The 21559-nt window shown below is 43.4% G+C and overlaps 2 pseudogenes; both read left to right on the forward strand.

Annotated features, from left to right (window-relative positions):
• Positions 1-11358, forward strand: part of LOC146865643 (uncharacterized) — a 28989-nt pseudogene extending 17631 nt beyond the window's left edge.
• Positions 11359-11447: 89 nt separating this feature from the next.
• Positions 11448-12841, forward strand: LOC146865644 (uncharacterized; annotated as a pseudogene).
• Positions 12842-21559: the final 8718 nt, after the last annotated feature.

Consider the following 21559-nt stretch of genomic DNA (forward strand, 5'->3'; position numbering starts at 1 on the left):
GGCAGGACCTGGCTTGGCAGTTCGGGCTGGACTGTTCCCATGAGGCACAGGGTCAAGACTGATTTGTGTATGGCTGGGTTCAAACTGGAATGGGATGGTGAGCAAAAAAACAATGGATTTAGGCCCAGATCTCTCTACTTGGGTGAATATATGACATTGTTCTGCATTCTGTCCATCAACTGTTGTTTTTGCATTTGTCACCCCGAGTGGGACAGGTATGCTCCAACGTGAGTCCTGTGCTCTCCATGCCACTGGAATCAAGCTATCCTGGCTGAAGAGGGGTGAAACCCCGAAACCTGTCCTGGGATGCTTGGTTCCAGTCCAGGGAGGACCTGGCTTGGCAGTTCGGGCTGGACTGTTCCCATGAGGCACAGGGTCAAGACTGATTTGCATATGGCTGGGTTCAAACTGGAATGGCATGGTGAGCAAAAAAACGATGGATTTAGACCCAGATCTCTGTACTGGGGTAAATGTATGACATTGTTCAGCATTCTGTCCATCAACTGTTGTTTTTGCATTTGTCACCCCGAGTGGGACGGGTATGCTCAGACGTGAGTCCCGTGCTCTCCATGACACTGGAATCAAGCTATCCTGCTTGAAGAGGGTTGAAACCCCGAAACTGGTCCTAGGGTGCTTGGTTCCAGTCCAGGGAGGACCTGGCATGGCAGTTCGGGCTGGACTGTTCCCATGAGGCACAGGGTCAAGACTGATTTGCATATGGCTTGGTTCAGACTGGAATGTCATTGTGATAAACAAAACGATGGATTTAGGCCCAGATCTCTGTACTGGGGTGAATGTATGACATTGTTCTGCATTCTGTCCATCAACTGTTGTTTTTGCATTTGTCACCCCAAGTGGGACGGGTATGCTCAGACGTGAGTCCCGTGCTCTCCATGCCACTGGAATGAAGCTATCCTGGCTGAAGAGGGGTGAAACCCCAAAACCGGTCCTAGGATGCTTGGTTCCAGTCCAGGGAGGACCTGACTTGACAGTTCGGGCCGGACTGTTCCCATGAGGCACAGGGTCAACAATGATTTGCATATTGCTGGGTTCAAACTGGAATGGCATTGTGAGCAAAAAAATGATAGATTTAGGCCCAGATCTCTGTACTGGGGTGCATGTATGACATTGTTCCGTATTCTGTCCATCAACTGTTGTTTTTGCATTCACCCCGAGTGGGACGGGTATGCTCCAACGTGAGTCCCGTGCTCTCCATGCCACTGGAATCAAGCTATCCTGGCTGAAGAGGGGTGAAACCCCGAAACCGGTCCTAGGATGCTTGGTTCCAGTCCAGGGAGGACCTGGCTTGGCCGTTCGGGCTGGACTGTTCCCATGAGGCACAGGGTTAAGACTGATTTGCATATGACTGGGTTCAAACTGGAAGGGCATGCTGAGCAAAAAAACGATGGATTTAGGCCCAGATCTCTGTACTGGGGTGAATGTATGAAATTATTCTGCATTCTGTCCATCAACTGTTGTTTTTGCATTTGTCACCCCGAGTGGGACGGGTATGCTCAGATGTGAGTCCTGTGCTCTCCATGCCACTGGAATCAAGCTATCCTGGCTGAAGAGGGGTGAAACCCCGAAACCGGTCCTAGGATGCTTGGTTCCTGTCCAGGCAGGACCTGGCTTGGCAGTTCGGGCTGGACTGTTCCCATGAGGCACAGGGGCAAGACAGATTTGTGTATGGCTGGGTTCAAACTGGAATGGCATGGTGAGCAAAAAAACAATGGATTTAGGCCCAGATCTCTGTACTGGGGTAAATATATGACATTGTTCTGCATTCTGTCCATCAACTGTTGTTTTTGCATTTGTCACCCCGAGTGGGACAGGTATGCTCCAACGTGAGTCCTGTGCTCTCCATGCCACTGAAATCAAGCTATCCTGGCTGAAGAGGGGTGAAACCCCAAAACCGGTCCTAGGATGCTTGGTTCCTGTCCAGGCAGGACCTGGCTTGGCAGTTTGGGCTGGACTGTTCCCAGGAGGCACAGGGTCAAGACTGATTTGCATATGGCTGGGTTCAAACTGGAATGGCATGGTGAACAAAAAAACGATGGATTTAGGCCCAGATCTCTGTACTGGGGTGAATGTATGACATTGTTCTGTATTCTGTCCATCAACTGTTGTTTTTGCATTTGTCACCCCGAGTGGGACGGGTATACTCAGACGTGAGTCCCGTGCTCTCCATGCCACTGGAATCAAGCTATCCTGGCTGAAGAGGGGTGAAACCCCAAAACCGGTCCTAGGATGCTTGGTTCCAGTCCAGGGAGGACCTGGCTTGGAGGTTCGTGCTGGACTGTTCCAATGAGGCACAGGGTCAATACTGATTTGCATATGGCTGGGTTCAAACTGGAATGGCATTGTGATCAAAAAAATGATGGATTTAGGCCCAGATGTCTGTACTGGGGTGAATGTATGACATTGTTCTGCATTCTGTCAATCAATTGTTGTTTTTTCATTTGTCACCCCGAGTTGGACGGGTATGCTCAGACGTGAGTCCCGTGCTCTCCATGCCACTGGAAACAAGCTATCCTTGCTGAAGAGGGGTGAAACCCGAAACCGGTCCTAGGATGCTTGGTTCCAGTCCAGGGAGGACCTAGCTTGGCAGTTCGGGCTGGACTGTTCCCATGAGGCACAGGGTCAAGACTGATTTGCATATGGCTGGGTTCAAACTGGAATGGCATGGTGAGTAAAAAACTAGGGATTTAGGCCCAGATCCCTGTACTGGGGTGAATGTATGATATTGTTCTGTATTCTGTCCATCAACTGTTGTTTTTGTATTTGTCACCCCGAGTGGGACAGGTATGCTCAGACATGAGTCCCCTGCTCTCCACGCCACTGGAATCAAGCTATCCTGGCTGAAAAGGGGTAAAACCTCGAAACCGGTTCTAGGATGCTTTGTTCCAGTCCAGGGAGGACCTGGCTTGGCAGTTCGGGCTGGACTGTTCCCATGAGGCACAGGGTCAAGACTGATTTGCATATGACTAGGTTCAAACTGGAATGGCATTGTGAGCAAAAAAATGATGGATTTAGGCCCAGTTGTCTGTACTCGGGTGAATGTATGACATTGTTCTGTATTCTGTCCATCAACTGTTGTTTTTGCATTTGTCACCCCGAGTGGGACGGGTATGCTCAGACGCGAGTCCCGTGCTCTCCATGCCACTGGAAACAAGCTATCCTTGCTGAAGAGGGGTGAAACCCGAAACCGGTCCTAGGATGCTTGGTTCCATTCCAGGGAGGACCTAGCTTGGTAGTTCGGGCTGGACTGTTCCCGCGAGGCACAGGGTCAAGACTGAATTGCATATGGCTGGGTTCAAACTGGAATGGCATGGTGAGCAAAAAAACTATGGATTTAGGCCCAGATCTCTGTACTGGGGTGAATGTATGATATTGTTCTACATTCTGTCCATCAACTGTTGTTTTTGTATTTGTCACCCCGAGTGGGACAGGTATGCTCAGACATGAGTCCCGTGCTCTCCATGCCACTGGAATCAAGCTATCCTGACTGAAGAGGGGTGAAACCCCAAAACCGGTCCTAGGATGCTTGGTTCCAGTCCAGGGAGGACCTGGCTTGGCAGTTCGGGCTGGACTGTTCCCATGAGGCACAGGGTCAAGACTGATTTGCATATGGCTTGGTTCAAACTGGAATGGCATTGTGATAAAAAAAACTATGGATTTAGGCCGAGATCTCTGTACTGGGGTGAATGTATGACATTGTTCTGCATTCTGTCCATCAACTGTTATTTTTGCATTTGTCACCCCGAGTGGGACGGGTATGCTCAGACGTGAGTCCTGTGCTCTCCATGCCACTGGAAACAAGCTATCCTTGCTGAAGAGGGGTGAAACCCAAAACCGGTCCTAGAATGCTTGGTTCCAGTCCAGTTAGGGCCTAGCTTGGCAGTTCGGGCTGGACTGTTCCCATGAGGCACAGGGTCAAGACTGATTTGCATATGGCTGGGATCAAACTGGAATGGCATGGTGAGCAAAAAAACGATGGATTTAGGCCCAGATCTCTGTACTGGGGTGAATGTATGATGTTGTTCTGCATTCTGTCCATCAACTGTTGTTTTTGCATTTGTCACCCCGAGTCGGACGGGTATGCTCAGACATTAATCCCGTGCTCTCCATGCCACTGGAATCAAGCTATCCTGGCTGAAGACGGGTGAAACCCCGAAACCGGTCCTAGGATGCTTGGTTCCAGTCCAGGGAGGACCAGGCTTGGCAGTTCGGGCTGGACTGTTCCCATGAGGCACGGGGTCAAGACTGATTTGCATACAGCTGGGTTCAAACTGGAATGGCATGGTGAGCAAAAAAACGATAGATTTAAGCCCAGATCTCTGTACTGGGGTGAATGTATGACATTGTTCTGCATTCTATCCATCAACTGTTGTTTTTGCATTTGTCACCCCGAGTGGGACGGGTATGCTCAGATGTGAGTCCCGTGCTCTCCATGTCACTGGAATCAAGCCATCTTGGCTGAAGAGGGGTGAAACCCCGAAACTGGTCCTAGGATGCTTGGTTCCAGTCCAGGGAGGACCTGGCTTGGCAGTTCGGGCTGGACTGCTCCCATGAGGCACAGGGTCAAGACTGATTTGCATATGGCTGGGTTCAAACTGGAATGGCATTGTGAGAAATAAAACAATGGATTTAGGCCCAGATCTCTGTACTGGGGTGAATGTATGACATTGTTCTGCATTCTGTCCATCAACTGTTGTTTTTGCATTTGTCACCCCGAGTGGGACAGGTATGCTCAGACGTGAGTCTCGTGCTCTCCATGCCACTGGAATCAAGCTATCCTGGCTGAAGAGGGGTGAAACCCCGAAACCGGTCCTAGGACTCTTGGTTCCAGTCCAGGGAGGACCTGGCTTGGCAGTTCGGGCTGGACTGTTCCCATGAGGCACAGGGTCAAGACTGATTTGCATATGGCTGGGTTCAAACTGGAATGGCATGGTGAGCAAAATAACGATGGATTTAGGCCCAGATCTCTGTACTGGGGGGAATGTATGATATTGTTCTGCATTCTGTCCATCAACTGTTGGTTTTGCATTTGTCACCCCGAGTGGGACGGGTATGCTCAGACGTGAGTCCCATGCTCTCCATCCCACTGGAATCAAGCTATCCTGGCTGAAGAGGGGTGAAACCCCGAAACTGGTCCTAGGATGCTTGGTTCCAGTCCAGGGAGGAACTGGCTTGGCAGTTCGGGCTGGACTGTTCCCATGAGGCACAGGGTTAAGACTGATTTGCAATATGGCTGTGTTCAAACTGGAATGGCATGGTGAGCAAAAAAACGATGGATTTAGGCCCAGATCTCTGGACTGTGGTGAATGTATGACATTGTTCTGCATTCTGTCCATCAACTGTTGTTTTCGGAAATGTACGGCTAGTTCCAAAAAACTAGGGGCTTACTTCTTTACAATGATTACATTTGTGTTGGCATAGTGAAGAGTGGTGATGACCTGGTTTGGGGGCCCCTCTTCTTAGGTAGAGACTTGGATTAAAGACATTGCCATATGCAATGATTGATCAAAAAAATATGCCACCTTCCACCCCACAAGTTCCAGGAAGATTGATAAATGAGAACCCTTCCGTTTGTACCTACTACAGGATAAACCAGATGTAGACCCTGAGATAGAGAATTATTGGTCTAGATGCGTTACTGTTCAATTGGCCCATAAGATTATGCTTCTATTACTGTTTTGTTCAGTGTTTAATGGCTTAAAAAATGGAGGAGTTTGTAAAGAAGATGCCGTGTACCAACAGGTATTTTGCCAAGATTGGATTATTCCACAGCAACAACAGGACGGACCAATCCCCCCCTGGTCAGCGGCAACTGACCAACCGTTGAATCTCCACCTCCCTACTCCGTGCATGGAATACTGTCATCATCAGGTTCCACGTCAGGCACTAGCACGGGTCCAGCACAAGGCACTGGCCCATTACTACACCTCTCCTTCCCTTCCAAACTGTGTAGATAAAGCTGAACAGAATCAGAGTGTAACATAACATAAAAATGCAAAGAAATAAAATTCTTAAAACTACATAACAAAAGGTAAGGATCATACATAAGATATTACACATTGTCATTAAAATCATAACAAAAACATGTTGCATGAAAGTGCAGAAAAAGCAACTTGAAAAACCATTATAGTCATTTATTAATGTACAAATGCTTTCAAATACTCTGGAGGTATGCAAATCTTTGTGCTCCTGATCGCCCCCAGGCTAACACGCTTACACAGGGAACCACTACCATTCATGGTCTCAGAAACACTGAAGTAAGACCCACATACATTCCTATCTTCCTCATCCTCACGATTGTGCATAACTGAACATCTACTGCAACCTTCACCCTTCTCCACAGAGTATTCACCCCCCTTCTGATATAAGGAAATCCTGTGACGATTCCACCTCTCACCAGTCACCAAAAGAAAATAGACTCGAAATGGCCCTTTGAACTTTGACAAACTCTTAGAAATTCTTCCCACACTAATGTTCACCCAATTACCAACCCTCACAAAAATTTTAACATAACCACTTTGTAAACACATCTATGATCACAACAGCAACCCCATTACCTGTAGAAAACTCTTGTATGGGTCCAATAAAATGCAAACAAATACTATGCCATGATACACCAGGATCTTCAATATGCCCCATGTTTAACTTAGAGCTGACCTTCAGTCTCTTGTATCCCTCCTCACAAATTGGACATTTCTCCACCTATGAAACCACCTGTTCATCCATCCCAGGCCACCAACACTGGGGTTTAAGCCGACCGTGTGTCAGAGTCTGCCCTAAATGCCCCTTCATGGGCGAGTGCCACCAATTTATGCCTCAAACTAAAAGGTGGTATGAACCTGTCACTTCTCATTAACATATTTTCACCAAAGACAATTCATAGATCACCTTGACATATGGTTGCAAAGATACCGCCACACAACTCTCCCTCCCCCTTCCTAGTTTTACCAACCATACCACCTGTCTTAAAACCTCATCAACACACATCTCTTGATGCCATCCCTGAATGGAAAATAGACCCTCGCCCACCATCGCTGCAGCCTCTACAGAAGCAACAGCACCATCACCACCCCGGACATGCTCCACTATATAGTGATACTATTGCAGTTTAGCTGCCAATCTTGCCAACATTGTTGAACCCTTCCCAGCACCCCCAGGAAGCAACACTATAACCAGGGGTTTATGTTCCAATCTCAACACAAACTAAGTCCCCCATACATAAATGCAAAAGTACTCCACATCACATGCTGCCTCTCTCTCGATAATGTAATAGTTCCGTTCAGAAGTAGTGAAAATCCTAGATGCAAACATCACTGTTTTTTCTACGGTACCATGCTTTTGTGAAAGAATTGCCCCTAAACCACCGGCACTGGCGTACACAGTAACAATGGATCTGAGTTTAATGTCAAACAGTGCTAATACACCCACCTTACAAATTCATTTTTTATGAATTCCCAAAATTGTTTTGTTCTTTGCCCCACTTGAAACTTGACCGTTTCCTGAGTAACAATCTCAAGCATTCAGTCTTATCAGAAAACTTCTCCACAAACTTCGCATAATTTTCAATAAGACCCATGAAGTATCTGAGTTGTTCTTTGTGAGATCAGGTACCATCTTGATAGCTTTGAGGAGATTCTTCTTTGGTTTGACACCCTGGGCGGAGACAGTGTAACCCAAGTATTCTTTTTCCTCCACTAAAAATGAACATTTCTCGTTGCAAAGTGCACAAACCACCTCCGCAATCCTGTGTAAAACCTGCTTCAAAACGACATTGTGCTCCTCAATGGTTTTACCAAAAACCAAAATATCATCTTGAAAATACACCACACTACTCAGACCCTTGAAAACCTCAGTCACCATGCCTTGAAACACACATGCAGCTGATGACAAATCGAATAACATGCAAGTAAACTGAAAAGTCGCCTCAATGGTAATAAAGGCAGTCAAAGGCCTGGAATCCCTGTGAAGGCATATTTGGTGATAGGCACTCTTAAAATCTAACTTTGAAAAACATCTCACACCCGTCAACATTGAAACTAACACAAATATTTGGTAAGGGAAAAGTGTCAGCTATGACACATTGATTTAAGGACTGCTGTCCATAGCTTTGACCAGATCGTCACCAAGAAATGTTGTAAAGAAGACATTGTGCACCCAACAGGTATGTTGCCTAGATAGGTTTCTTGCGCAGCAACAACAGGACTTAATGGATCATCCCTCTCTGGTCGGCAGCAACTGACCAACTATTGAATCTCCACCTCCCTACCCCGCGCATGGAATACTGACATTGTGAGATTCCACATCAGGCAATAGCATGAGGCGCTGGCCCATTACTACAAGCAGCTAATGAAAGGCTAAGAACAAATGCGGCAAGCATTTTTAAGCATAAACATGCAGGAACATATAGCATCTTCTTATGGGTTCAAAGAAACAGTTCCCATGCCGATACAACCTCATTCACCATGCAATGATACATGCTTGCAGATGATGACAAATCAAATGGCATGCAAGTAAACTGAAAAGTCCCCTCAGTGGTAAAATGGAATCCCAGTGCAGGTGTATTTGGTGGTGCGCACTCTTCAAATCTAACTTTGAAAAATACCTACCACTCTTCAACATTGAAACAAACTCACCAATATTTGGTAAGGAACAGTGTCAGCTGCCACACATTTATTTGGGAACCGCTCTCTGTAGCTCTGAGCAGATCGTCACCAGGAAATGTTGTAACAAAGACGTTGGGCACCCAACAGGTATGTCACCAAGATAGGTTTATTCCTCAGCAACAACAGGACTCAATGGACCAGCCCTCTCTGGTCAGCAGCAACTGACCAACCATAGAATCTCCACCTCCGTACCCAACGCATGGAATACTGACATCGTCAGATTCCACATCAGGCAATAGCACAAGGCTATGGCCCATTGCTACAAGCAGCTACACAAATGCTAAGAGCAAATGCTGCAAGCATCTTTAAGCATGAACATGCAGGAACAAAGAGTATGTTCTAATGCAGACACATCTTGACATTATCTGTGACCTGGGTAAGGTACCAGACTTAATCATCCCACTGTTTACAAAATTACAATCTTCTAGAAATGAACTGTCTTATACTACTGTTCTAATATGCCTTTTTTATTGGTTTGGTTTTCCTGTATCTTTTTGAAAAATTATTTAAAAAATGGTAGACAACAAATAGAAAAGACAATAGAGGGCATCTTTGACTTGTACCTCTGGTAATCTTAAACAATTCTCAAAAACTACCCTCAACAATAATTCTAGCCTACGGGTTAACATATAAGCCTGATTTCAGATCCAGTGTACATTTCACTCCTAATTCTCTAAAGATACTGTCACAATGCTCTATCCAATGCCTTTTCGATGTTTGCAGAAAGATTATTAATCATTGATTGCTGACAATCTGCATTTATCTTGTGTAATGTTCCTGTTGTAGTTTCCATATGTAATGGCTCATATACACTTGAAATTGTTTAGTATATCTCCTAGATCTGTAAACATTTGGTGTTGATCAACTTGTATTGCGCAGATCCTATTCGCGATTTTGATTTCATTATTCTTATATGCTAAAAAGAATTATTGTAGTCATATATTTTCTGACGCTATATCAAGTACAAAGTGGCAGCTTTGGCATATATATATTTCATATGTTGAGTCTTAGCTTTTGCCAGCTGGTGATATATCTCTTCAATGTGTGTCTCTAATAAAGCTAGCACATGATTATTTCTAAACTTGCGATCTCTACTCTTATTTGCTGTTCCTCTTCTTTGGCTTTTTTATTCCTGTATACCTAATTATAACTCCACCATAGCCAGTCCCAAACCCTCCTGTGAAAGAGAGACAGTTATGTTTGGGATTAGCTACCCAATCATGTAAACCATGTAAAAAAAATCCTTGCTACAGACATGTCAATCAACAGACATATCAGCCTTGGTGAGACAGGAATCTTCTTCACAGAGAGCTATGACTGTGTGGTGAAAGCTAGAGATCCCTGGAAGCCACAAAGCCGATCCACCTGCTTTCAACCAAAGCCATCGCCACCGGTACGTGGAGCGTGAGGACCATATACGAGACAGGCAAAACAGCCAAAGTGGCAGAGGAGATGAAAAATACAACATTGCCTTGCTTGGTATGGCGAGACCAGATGGACACAGTCCAGAAAGAAAAGATTTTCTCCAAATGGAATGCTGATGAATTCTGGACATGAGGAAGAGAAGGCACCACACACTCAGAGAGTAGCACTGATGTTAACGCCAGCAGCCAACAGAGCTCTTATTGGATGGGAAGACCATGATCCCAGAATCATCACAGTGACCTTCCACACAAAAGAAAAGAGGATCAACATGAATGTTATCCAGTGCTATACACCTACAAATGATAGCAAAGAAGCGAAAAAAAGAACAGTTTTACAACAGATTTGAGCCCATCCAGGAGAAATTCCTTGAGACATCACCATACTGATGGGGGACCTCAATGCCAAGATTGGAAGCAACAACACTAGGTGCAAAGAAGTCATGGGCAACCATGGCCACGGCAACATAAATGAGAATGGTGAAAGTCTCTCAGATCTCCGTGCCTTGAGCAGTCTGGTGATAGGCAGTAGTGTATTCCCACACAAAAGAATACCCAAGGCAACTTGGGTATCACCCGACCATTCAACAGAGAATCAGATGGATCATGTCTGTATTGCCAAGAAGTTCCAGAGGTCCCTGCAAGATGTGAGGGTGAAGAGAGGAGTGGATGTGGATGTGGTGACAGACCATTACCTTGTCATGGCAAGGCTAAAGCTAAAGCTGAAGAGAGCAAGGCTGGATCCGACAAACCAACGCCAGAGATTTAACACCACCCACCTCAAAGATGCACAGAAATGGAGGGAATACTCAGTCACCCTCAGTAACAGGTTTCAAGTCCTACAAGAACTAGAGGACGACAATGACCCAGTAGAAAGTAAGTGGGAGAAGATAAAAGAAACAGTGACTTCAATCTACCAGGAGGTACTGTGCGCCAAGAAACACCAGCATACAGAATGAATCTCCACTGAGACTCTCCACAAAATCCAAGTCAACACCAGCCAAACCAGAGCAGAAAAAGCAAAAGTTCAGGGCAAATACACGAAAACCAAGAAGGGGACAAAAACAAGCTTAAGAGCAGACAAGCAAAGATTCATCAATGGCTTTGCCACAGAAGCCCAAGAATCAGCAAGCCATGGAAACTTGAAGGAACTCTATGACATAACAAGGAAACTCTCCGCCAGATACAGCAAGCCAGAAATACCTGGTAAAGAAAAAGCTGGCAGGACAATTATGGGTAACGAAAGGCAACAATAAAGATAGGTGGAGAACTTTGAAGAACAGCTGAACCAGCCAATGCTGCAGTCTCCACCAGACACAGGGTCAGCTGAAAAGGACTTGCCAAACAACTGCAGCAGACCAACAAAGCACAGCAAACCATCAAACATCTGAGAAATGGGAAGGCAGCAGCACCTGACAACATTCCTGCAGATGCACTGAAGGCATACATTGAAACATCAGTAGACATGCTCTACCCCATGTTTGGAAGGATCTAGGAAGAGGCAAAGGTGCAGTCTGAATGGAAGGAGGGATAGCTCATTAAGATCTGCAAGAAAGGTGACATGAGTAACTGCACAAACTACAGAGTGATAACTCTTCTATCAACCCAAGGCAAAGTGTCCAACAGAGTCATACTGAACAGAACGGAGGAACAGGTCGATGCTCAGTTGCGAGACCAGCAATCTGCTATGCAATGGCACTCAACAGCGTGGACAGAGAGCCCCCTTGGAAACTCTGCTGCCACTACGGTGTGCCAGATAAACTTGTGAGTATCAACAGGAACTCTTACGAGGGATTGACTTGCAGAATAGTTTATGAAGGACAACTCACAGAAGCCTTCCAAGTGAGGGCAGGACTCTGCCAGGGTTGTTAGCTCTAGCCTTTTCTCTTCCTCCTGTAACATGAAGACATCCACAGCAAGAAAAAGAAATGGGATCCAGTGGACACCTTCAATGCAGCTCAACAACCTGGACTTTGCAGCCGACTTGCATTACTCTCTCATACCCATCTGCAGATGCAAGAGAAGACTGACAATGTGGCAGCCACATCGGCACAACTTGGCCTCAACAGCCACAGAGGAAAAACCGAGATCCTAAAGGTCAACACAGCCAGCACAACTGCAGTCACTATTGCAGTGATGCACTTGAAGAGCTTGAGGTCTTCATCTAACTAGGCAGGGTCATAGACAAGCAGGGCGGCACAGATGCCAATGTCAAGGCAAGAGTAGGCAAAGCAGGCACTGCCTTCATTCGGCTAAAGATGATCTGGAGCTCCAAGGACCTAACGCTGCAAACCAAGATCAGGCTGGTAAACACCAATGTAAAATCAGTCCATTTGTATGGAGTAGAAATTTGGAGGACAACAGAGACCACCATTAACAAACTCCAGACCTTCATCAACACCTGCCTGAAATAAATCATCCAAATCCACTGTCCAAACACCATCATCAACAAAGAACTATAGCAGCAGACTTTCCAACTTCCTTCTCATGAAGATATCATGAAAAGACACTGGGGCTGGATAGGTCACACCCTCCACAAGCCTGCATCAACAACACCAGGCAAGCCCTGACCTGGAACCATGAAGGGAAAAGGAAAAGAGGAAGGCCAAGAAACACCTGGCGCCGAGGACCGAGGCTGACTGCAGGGAGATGGGCCACACCTGGAGTCAGATTGAAAGATAAGCCCAGGACAGAGAGGGATGGAGAGTCACGATTGATGACTTATACCCCAGAGGGTGAGAAGGGCATAATTAAGTAAGTAATACCTTATTATCAAGCCCCTAGTAAATGCTTAGGCACATCACAAACCGAATTACTGGTGGTTGTATCAACATTCATTTCTAAGAATTTGTTTATTTGTGGTCACACATTACTTATGCAGTTCCAATCCTTGGTTAGCTTTCTCTTGAAAACCATCTGGCTTGTTGAGGCCATCATTTGAATTGTGATAATATGAGGTTATGATCAGAAAATATCTTAGAAAACACTTCTATTGTTGTATTAGGAATACTTGTTCAGGACATTAGATTATGTGAGTATTGCTTGTGGGGTTGTCAATCCAGGTGGTATACCTTGCTTGAGGATCCATTCTGGGATCATGGAAAATACAAATTACTAGTAATTGTTTCTGGATAATTACATGTGTGATGGCCCATTGTACTTCTTATCACCAGCATTTTGCTTCCATTAACACTATTTTCTTCTATCAAGATTTAAGCCCCACAAATGGTGGCTCATTGTGTAGTTCCTATTGCCACCCTATGGCCCAGCATTCTCAGCGACCCTCAATCTTAATAAGCTATTTGCAGTTCTTGCAGAGCTAGTATATTACAATAATAGCATCTGAGTTACAAAACCTTTTTTTCTGGGACTATTTAAACTGTTAACGTTTCAACTTAGGTTTTGTACAGATCCAATTTCAGACATTCACTCTCAAATCAACAAATGTGTCACTTATGTCAGATTTCTCAATAATTATGTCTTGTAAATCACCTCTCTTCCAAATCCCCCACCCTCCATTTCTTCCTTATCCCATCCAAATTCTCTACTCTCCCTTAGATTGGGTGTGTTGATATGCATCCTTTCAGAAGATGAGTAATCCCTGCTAGAGAAGTACCTTTCAGTTTGATTGTTCACTCAAAACCAAGCTGTAAATACTCTTTCGGTAAAATCCCAAACTCAGCAAACCATGTCCTACTGTCTATTTGCCCCTGCATGCCCAAATTATTGTGCTTCTTTGTGTCTTATATTTCCATTCTTTAACTAACTTAACTCATTTCTCCATGTTCATATTTTGCATGAGGAACGTGGTTTGCCCTACTTCATGTACAATATGGAATTGCCCTTTCCATAATACTTCTAGGCAGGACCGCTGAACGATTTGTGCTTGTTTGTGCATGTGCCCCATACTTTTTGAACTGCACAAGGCTTGCATTTATTTACATCGCAGTGCAGTTTCAAATGATGCGGTGGAGAATATTTGGTGTACAAAGACTTTCAGGGATGTATAAGATTTGGCTTCAGTGTCCTTACTCAAGATTTTGAGCCTTTAATCACAGAATTAGACCAAAATCACACATTAATTTAGAAAAGGTTGCTTATTACCTTAAATGTACCTTATTTACTTTCCACATATTCTGGGATCCCATCAAAGTGTAGGTATGATATTCTACATATGCCTTTAGGATACTTTTTCTTGTGTCAAAGATTTATAATGTTATGTTGGGAATTGCATTTATTCTCAAGGTCTTCAACTTTAGTCTCAATCGCAGAAATGAATCTACTATTCTTTCGACTCTCTGTGCAATCTCCCCTAGTGTTATATTTCTTTGACATCTTCCCTGAACTTTGTTTGGAGCTCATTAAGTCCTTCCACAGCAATAAGGATTTGTTGCAATAGTTTATCTTATCCTATATTTTCTTATCTGGTCACGTTTGCTTTCCTCCATCCCCTTGTGTAATCATTGGTGGATTTGTAGACCTTCTTCCACTCGAACCATCTGTGGCTCCTGATAGGTCAGATAATGAGTAGACATCTTCAATATGACCAGGCATGTCAATTTCTGTTTCTAACAAAGATGTTGCTCCAAAATTCATGTCACTTGACAGATTATAATCTTTTGCATTTGTTGTGCCTTCATCTGAGCAGCCTGCTCTGCTCTTCGTAATCAAAATTATTTTGCAGTGTATTTCTACTGCTTACCAAGAGCATTTCCCTATTTTTGCCATCATTATTACTATGAATTCGTATAGCGCACAGATATCAAAAGGAGCATTATTGAATCTGTTTTGTTTCTCCTCTCACATAGTAGACCAATTATTCAGTTTCAGTCTGATGTCTCAACCTGAATATATGGCCTTGAAGATAAACAGGGGAAGCCTCTTCACAAGGAGAAGCTTCTCCTTTGCCATGTGCAATATGGTAATTGGGAATCTACCTATAGCAGTGAATCAAAGTACATTTTATTGGTATCTGAGAGGTCAGTCTTGTTTACTTCTAAGTTTCCTATTACCGTCATTACCTCGTTCATCGTTATAGAGTTTTTATGCCAAAGGTTTTCATGCCAAAGCAGCAGCTAGTGACCTGTAGCACTGTAGAGAGCTGGGTCCTTGGAAGAAAAACCATTAAAAGAGGGCTGGGCAGGGAGCTCCCTGGCGTGCAAAGGACGAGACGTGGCCAGCTGTAGGAAATAAAGAGAGCACAGGGGCTCTGGGAAAATAAAGTGATATGTATGTGGAACCGTTTTTAACATTAGTTTTCATTCGCAAACTTCTGTGGACAATACCCAAGACAATGAACAGCGTCTAAGGTCAACGGCAAAAGCCAGAAGAACCACAGCTGCCAATAATTACAGGGACTGTCACAGAGCACCTTTCTGTGTCTGTATGTATGTGTAAGTTGTATGCTGTGTGGTCTCAGTTGTGTGATTACATCCAAGTTTACGACTTTGGGAATTCACAAAGGGTATTTACTAGATGCCCCTTGTGAATTCCCAAAGTAGTAAACTTGGACTTTTGACCTAAGTTTAGACCAAATGTTTAAGTTTACCTTTGTGAATTGGGCCCAATCCTTGTGAGGCTGAACTACAAAAGTTACTGAATGAACCTTTGTTTAACTCTCTGGTAGCTTGGAACAAAAGCAGTCAGGCTTAACTTAGAGGCAATGTGTAAAGTATTTATGCAGCACTCAAGCAATCAAAACACAACACAAGAAAATCCCCAGACCAATTTAGAACAATAGAGTAACATTTAATAAATAAGATTACACCAAAATGACAATAATCTAATCAGTAGAATTGAAGTTATAAATTTTCACATTTTCCAGTACAAATAGCATGAAAAATCGCAAAGAACCAGGTGCAGTTATCTGGTTGCCCAAGACTGGGACAAAGTCATAAGTTCAGGTCGACCGTGATGAAGTGCAGCTCAAATACAGCAACCAGGTTAATCCGGCTGAAGATTTAACCTTCTCTAAGTCCAAGTCCACACGGGGCTAGGGCAGTGGATATTTACGTTGGCAGATGACAAGAGTAGACCATTGTCTGCACGAAGAGTAGGTAGGGCATCACCAACAGATGCTGCTCTCCTCAAAGTGTCTCTCATCAGTGGAGCATGCGTTGGCTGTCAATGCAGACTGCCACCATTGATACTGGATCTAGGAACTTACATGACGAGCAGGTCATCACTGAAGATTTGAATTAGCCGGCATCATAGATGGTCATCGGATGATGAGAGGTGTCCGTTTGTGGTTTTGAAGAGCCCAACACATCTGGATCTTCACCATGAGCTCAGTACTTGTAGGTCTGAGGCAGGATGAGTACACCTTGATACTAATCAATGGGCCAGGACATTGGGAGCAACTCTTGTGGATGAGGGTTTGCTCCAGTAAGGCCAGTAGCAGGGCTCAGTAGGGCCAGTTGGTTCTGGTCAGCTGGGTAGTTGCAGGAGGGCCTCTGTAAATGTGTTGTGCCCCTGTAGCTCAATCAGGAGACCAGCAAACTGATGCTTGGAGTCACTTATGGGGAGCCTGGAATCAAGGCAAGCATGTCCAGTCTTCCTTCTTCAGACAGCAGGGCTTATTCTTTTGAATCTTCCACAGCTCCAGGAGTGTTCTGATGAGAGATTAGGAAGTGCCACTTTTATCCCCATGCCAACCTTTGGGTGAGGGATGCCCTCTTTATCTAATCCTTCCATTTTCCTGGTTTGTCTCCAAACTGTTTAGGGTAACAAAGGGCCGGCAGGCCTAAATGTGAGCTGCATTTATTAGTTTCAGGGTAGGCAGCCCTTAGAAGTCAGGAAGGAAAGGGGTGGGCATCGCCCTGAGACTAGCCTTCAAAGCTCAGGAAGGCTGAGTATAATTCCCCAGTACATCTTGCTTAGGAGAGAAACTCCTACCCCACACCCAAGGCCATTTTGTCTCCATGTGTGAAAGGGATGCACAAAGCACCAAATGAGAGCCATTCAGTGCTGTGCGACCTTGGATGCTGGCAGAAAGTCACATGTGGCTAGGGAGAAAAATGTCAACTTTTTAGAAGTGGCATTTTCAGAACAGGAACTTAAAATCCAACTTTACTATTAAAGAAGGCATTAAATTACTATTCAAATGAGTGGAATACGCATGTTTCTATCTGTTCTCTAACTGAAGTTATCACTTATTAAGTGTATTAATGTAACTCAGTGTTAGTCTATGGGAGAAATACCCTTACAACAGTGAAAATCAGTAAGGATAAGTAAAACTTAACCGCACATGTCGTACTTTTTAAATACAATGCACCTTTCCCTTTGAGTGTTTAGGATGTATCTTATGGGTGACTTATAAGTATTAAAAAGGAAGGGTTATACCTGGCAGAAGGTTTATTTTGCTAGTCGAAATGGCAGTTTAAAACTGCACTACAGTCTGACGGGCACTCCTGAGGCATATCTTGCACTGCTACTTTAGTGGGTGACACCATGAGTGCTGCAGCCCACTAGCAGAATTTAATTTACAGGCCCTTGGTACATGTACTAACATTTACTGGGGACTTATAAGTATATTAAATGTAGTCCAATCAAGAGTAGGGCAATTGTACTATGTTTAGAAGGTAGAGCACAAGCAGTTTACAACCACTGGTTAAAGGGAGTAAAGTGTGCAGATTACAAATAGCCGACAAAAGGGGTGCAGCAAAAGGGGTCCAGCAAGGGAAGGCATGACTCTGGGGTGCCTCTGCAGAGAGAGCCCTGTCCAGCAGCTAGTTACAGGTGTTACCAGCTAAATCGGGAACTCTCCTCAACTACTGATTATGGGCAAAGGTAAATAAGTCCATATACCTGGAGAAATACAAGAATCTCTTGATATTTTCTAGCGGCTTTGCTATCAGTCTCAAAACAAGGATGCAAAGAAAGAGTCCAATGGGTGATATTGCAGAGCCTTACCCTTTTACTATTTGTAGTTAAATGGACACATTATTGTGTTGGTAAGACTCTCACATTAGGAGTCTAAGTGAAAAGCATGGATAGATGTTTGCGAACTGCACCACTGAATGACTTGTGAACCATGCAGAGAACGTTAAATTTAAACTGTTTTCCATTGGTAATCAATGGAGTAACTTCAGTGATGCTCTTTGAAGTTTACTCGCAGTTTATGCCAGGAAACCACTGTGCAGTGCACTGAAGTGGTCAAATTTCTAAAGAGACACTGCAATCTATCAATCTATCACTAATCTATAGTCTGCAATAGCTGAAGTACCGCTCAAGAGTAGACAGGGTGTAAAACAATTTAAAACAATTCCTTGGTAGTATGTGTGGTGAAAAATAGTCCTTTCATGAAGGTGACACTGACATTTCTGACATATCTGGTTAGCATTAAGAGACATCCATGAAGATGAGCCAGATGAAGGCAGTCAACCACAGACAAATTGTTAAGCCATCCACAGTAAACATATCCTGCCTGATCAGCTGGGCAGAGTTTACAGTACCTTGGAGCACCTACGGATTTCAAATATTCCCTGATTGTTCAACAATTCATACACAAGAAAAAGAAATGTTGACAGTTTCAGTTGCAAATACCTTATCAGGTGAAATAGATTGCATTATAAACAAATATCTCACCATCTTTGATTAGTACTGGAAATGACTGAATCTAAACTTATTTTCGCAAGTAAAATTCTAAGGCTGGGATGACTTCCAAACGGAAGGCAATTATTTTGAGATCTTGGGTTAGATAAAAACGTTTTGATTTTCATAGAACGATATACCGGTATACTTATACATTCAGGCTTTCAATCAGCCCTCTTCCTCCATTGATCTATTGTTCTATCATTCACATTTTTCTTTCACCCGCTACAGCCTAAAGCATCGAGCAGTTGGTCAGCCCAGTTTAGCTGTATTGGCCTCTTCAGTGCAAGTGATGACATTGTGCTAAAGCACAATATTTATCCCCACACAGATAATGTTCCCCCTCAGTACCAGGGACTTGTTTTCCAATGTGTCCTTTTCCATATTTTTTTGTTTTTTAAATTTTTGCTTGTAACTCAGCAAGTGCCCGGCAGGTTCGCACACACTGCTACTGGCAGTCACCGGTGTATGCAGTTTGCCATATCTCACACTGGACTACAAGCAGCGCCCACATTTGTATGGCTATTGAAACCAAAGATAGCTGTCAGTGCATGTGTAAGTGCATGCATGTGCATGCACCTACCCCAGAGGCCTCCTTTGAATGGGCTTTGAAACCATTCTCATGTTGTTGTTTATATTGTCAATAGTTTGAATGGGCTTTGAAACCATTCTAAGGTGGTTGTTTATGCTGTCAATAGTTTGGATACACTTAGGACTCTTTCTACTTAAGTTTGGTTTCCTTTAGGAAAGGATGATGTCTTCCAGTAGCCACTATGCCTTTACTCTAAATATTCTACATGTGCAATAAGCAGGTATCTGTGAAGAAGGATCATATGAATTGAGTAAAAAGCAACAAGAAAAACCATAAAAGAACAGTTGATGTATCATGGGAGCTGTGGCATTAAGGATCAAAAGGATATGTACAAGGTGGAAAGAACAGGGCTGGAAGGTTTCAAACCTCAGGAACAAGGTAACGCTGAGAGATATCCAAGCGGTGCAGCTCCAATAAAGACTATTACAAAAATAACAAAACAAGGGGAAAAAGTAGACTAGAGGGTGATGAAATCATTGAATAAACTGTGCTTTGCAACACCCATGAAGAGGTGAACACACATACAAAACCATATACATATATATATGTGTGTGTGTTTGTGAGTTCAATATATAGTGTATGCCTTGAGTGTTCATGGGAGCTTTGTTATATTGGAAGCACTAAGCTACAAATACATTAGCGAATCTTACAACACGTAAAAACCATTATAAATTCAGACATTTCTTATCCAGTAATCCGACATTTCAAACAAAATCATTATAATAACCTCAGCCATTTCAAGTATCATGTAATTGATACAGTTCCAAAGTTGAGGCAAAATGGCAACTGCGAACTAATGTTAAGACAATTAGAAACACAGGGTATTTTAAATTTAGACACTAAGTCACCAAATGGTTTGAATAGTAGTGAGACTTTATATACCTGTTTCTAAATTAAGATAAAAATGTATTTAAAGATGATCGAAAAAACTGAAAATGAAAAGTCAATTACATATTAGGGGGTTCTTTTATAGTCTTATAATACGTTTTCAATCACATTGCAGCGATATTTTATTTTAAAAGTACATGCACTTTTTGCACTTATTACTTTTGGGGATTGGAGGTTAATTATAGCAGCATGTAGAATGGTAGTTTGCAGCCTATTGCATACATTTGCACATTAGGCATTATACTGATGTGAATCTACTGTTAAACAACGGCAGATCTCAGTTGCACACATTTACATAAATGTTTTGAAGGTATAAATAGATATGAATTATGGCAATTAGAAATCAAGTAAGGGCTATGGAGGTTCAGATACTGGTCACTTTGGGCGTAATTGTGGAAAACCGACATATTTACAATAAAACTCGGGATCTGTTTATGCATTATGCACTTTATGTTCAAAATGCTTATTTTGCACAAGGTGCAGACTCTGCACACTTAGGGCGAAAACTGTGATTAAAAAAACATTTACTAGAGAACCCAAAGTCTGTCTATGCATTATGCACTTTATGTTTAAATTGATGATTTTGCACATATGTCAACATTGCATTGCTGCCAGGTTCATTGGTCAATCACTAGACATTTCTAGACATGTCTATATAGTTGTATTATTCTCTCTATATATCCATGTGAAATATATTCAAGTTGATGTGCCTAGTTTTCTGTGCCTACTTATAGATGTATTTGTCTTTTATTTATAAGAATAACCATGACCAGTGATTGTACAAATCAGGAAAATATGTCTATTGTCGGAGCAGCTGCGAAACCTCCGCATAATCTGTTGTTTATTACTGGTGATCAGAAATCACATGTGTACAAGAAAGTATGTATCGTAGTGCTTACCTGTGAACAAGGCCAGGCTTGGCGAAACGCATCAAGGCAAACTATTTTCAATGTATACTTAAGATTGGCACAAATGCCTTGGATGAAACAGTCTAGGGTCGCCAGTAGGTAGTTATAGTTAGGACCTTGTTTCTATTCAAAAAGCATTTTTTCTTTTGCCAATATCTTTGGCGTCGTTTGACGAATCTTCGCAAAAATTTTCAAAACTAATGGGGCGCTCCGGTCAGCTCCTGTCTTGAAAGTTTCTGGGTGATTCATCAAGTGGGGGCCGAGAAAAAAGGGGAGTCCCAAAATGCACTTTCCCCATGTTTTCCCCATGTTAATTTCCATAAGAAAAATTGGAAGAGGCTACAACCCGAACTGCTGAATGGAATTAAATCCATTCAGTAGTTCCTGAGAAATTAAAAAAAGAAAACTTTCGATATCTGAGCACCGAGGAGGAGTCGCGACTCCTCCTGAGCACGAGCTGACTCCAAACCAGGAAGT

The sequence above is a fragment of the Triturus cristatus genome, chromosome 2_1 (assembly GCF_964204655.1).
Source record: "Triturus cristatus chromosome 2_1, aTriCri1.1, whole genome shotgun sequence".
NCBI classification, from domain to species: Eukaryota; Metazoa; Chordata; class Amphibia; order Caudata; family Salamandridae; genus Triturus; species Triturus cristatus.